The sequence below is a fragment of the Fragaria vesca genome, linkage group LG7 (genome assembly GCF_000184155.1).
Source record: "Fragaria vesca subsp. vesca linkage group LG7, FraVesHawaii_1.0, whole genome shotgun sequence".
NCBI lineage: Eukaryota > Viridiplantae > Streptophyta > Magnoliopsida > Rosales > Rosaceae > Fragaria > Fragaria vesca.
This window is the reverse complement of record NC_020497.1, coordinates 16,296,737-16,299,684: the sequence shown is the minus strand read 5'-3', so window position 1 is coordinate 16,299,684 and position 2,948 is coordinate 16,296,737.

The window sequence follows — 2,948 nt, the reverse complement described above, 5'->3', positions numbered from 1 at the left end:
TATGTATTTGAGACCTTTGATTGAAGAGCTTCAGTTTTTGTGGGACGTTGGTCATCCTACTTATGACAAGTACATACACGAGATGTTCCAGATGCATGTCATAGTTGTTGGTACCATCAGTGATTTTCCTGCCCGTGGGATGTTGTCGGGCAACGTTGTTAGGGGATACAAGGCTTGTCCAGAGTGTCTTAGCGATGAGGGGAGCAGCAGTCATTGTAACAAGATATGCAGATTGGGTCACCGTGCTTTCCTTCTATATAATCACGAATGGCGGTTCGATGACAAGGCATTTGATGGGACCGTAGAACACTGTGTGCCTCCCAGAAGATGGACGGGGGAAGAAATTTTAGCAGTGCTTAATGAGTACGATTTTGGGCAGCTCAGCAATCATCCCAACATTGTGGCGGCAATACCTGAAAGACCCGACAGGTACAAATTCTGGACACATAAGAGCATATTCTGGGAACTCCCATACTGGAGTAAGTTGTTGATCAGACACTACCTAAATGTGATGCACATAGAAAAGAATGTTTGCGACAGTGTGGTGGGCACAGTGCTGAACTTGGAGGGGAAGACGAAAGACGGTCCTAAGGCACGCATTGATCTAAAAAAAAATGCAATTAAGAAGACATCTGTGGTTGAAAGAAGGGAAGAAAAAAATGCCTCAAGCTCCTTACACCGTGAAGCCTGACCAGAAGAACGTAATTTTCAGGTGGATGAGTTGTGTGAAATATCCTTCAGGCTATGCAGGAAATATAAGCCTGTGTGTGAACTTCCGGGACAATAAGATGTACGGGTTGAAGAGTCATGACTGTCATATCCTGCTACAACGTCTCTTCCCTGTTTTCATTCGACCGTTCCTTCCACGTCAGGTGGTGGAGCCGTTAGTAGCGTTGGCAAGATTCTTCCAAAAGTTATACACACGGGAAGTGAAAAAATCTAACCTCCGGGAAATGCAAGAGGACATCATTTATATCATGTGTAAATTTGAGAGGATATTTCCTCCAAATTTTTTTGACATCATGCCTCACCAGATGATTCATCTTCCCGAGCAATTGTTGCTTACCGGTCCAGTACACTACACTTGGATGTATCCCATGGAAAGGTACATTTTTTACACCTGAATTCCTCAATATATATATACATGTTCAATAATCATAACACTTTGCAACTTGATTTATAGGCAACTTGGAGACTACAAAGATTATGTGGCTAATAAATCCGCGCTTGAAGGATGTATAGCTAAAGCATATATTGCGCACGAGTGCGTCACCTACATGAAGTTGTATTTAGGAGCGTTGAAGGAAACAGACGAAGCCATGCCGGTAGATGTACCGAAGTTCAATCTTTCCATACTCTCTAGTGATGTTGAAGTTTATAGAATTTTGCCAGACTCCTACAAGTTGCAACCACATGAGCTAGTCATTGCCCACTGGTGGGTATTGATTAACTGTCCAGAAGTTGAATACTGGAAAAACATCCATCTATATTGTCCAGACATTCATGGTGATCTCGAGTACCACAACAGGGAGTTCGCAAACTATTTTGGCGGCTGGGTACGTAATTCAATATTTATGTATGTATTTATGTTTATTGCATAATTATCTATATTTACAATGTTAAATTGTTGGTTGCAGATGAACCATATTCAATTTGATGGTCACCCAAATTGGTCGCACGAACTAAAACTTCTAGTGATGAAGCCGATAATGTCAAGAGTTTATCCGATGTGCAAGGTGAATGGCGTGCAATTTATATGTGAACAGAGAGACAGCAGACGGAGAACACAGAATTCTGGGGTGATAGCGCATGGCGGGCGGAATGGAGTTGACTATTACGATGTTCTTGATTCAGTGGTGGAACTCGTTTACGGTGAAGGCATGACAGTGCACCTCTTCAAGTGTATATGGTTTGATACTAGCCCGCAGAGCATGAAGACCGATCAGTATGGAATATTATCAGTGAATACTGCTACAAGTTCTTATGAAGATGACCCGTTCGTTTTTGCCACATCGGTAAAACAAGTGTTTTATCTTGATGACCTTGCTAAGGGTGACGCGTGGAAAGTAGTCAACCTTGTGCACTCTCGAAACATTTACCGGGCGGTTACACTTGGAGAGGCCGAAGACCAGTAAGAAGATGTTGCGTATCAAGAGCCCAACGCAATAGGTATTCCTAAGTCCTCTACCATTCGCCTTAATAATTTTAAAGCGGGTCGTTCGGTGCGAATTCGTGATGAAGAGTCAAGGCTTATTGATGTTGATCCAAATCAAGAAACAGACGAAGACTCTGGCGATGAGGAAATACATAGATTACCAGAAATTAATTCTGACACCGAAAAAGACTCATCGGATGATTCCGATTACGAGCCTTAGTTTTAATTTAGAGGACGTAATACATTAATTTGTAATAAAAAAGATTGTATTACCTTAATTTATAGTTTACATATGTTGAATTCATATTTCTGTTATTTTATATGAATTTTGGTGATATATGAACAGGAAATTAGTATGGTTTTAACCTTCTGTTTTAGGGTTTGTATTTTTTACTTAAGCCGACGAAATACAACATAATTCATCGGCCTAAACCATCTTAGCCGATGAATTATATTAGAAGTCGTCGGCTAAACTCGTCTTAGCCGACGAAGAATATTAGAAGTCGTCGGCTAAAAGATCTTATTGCCGACGAATTGCAATGAAAGTCGTCGGCTAAAACAGTGTAAGCCGACGATGTATGTTAGAAGTCGTCGGCTAAAACAATCTTAGCCGACGATATATATTAGAAGTCGTCGGCTAAAACTATCTTAGCCGACGAATACCCTAATATTTCGTCGGCTTTATTAATTGTTATATTTTTTATTACATACTATAGCCGACGAATGAATTAGGGTATTCGTCGGCTAAACCCTAAACTTTTTCTGTTACATACTATAGCCCTATCTTCGGTGG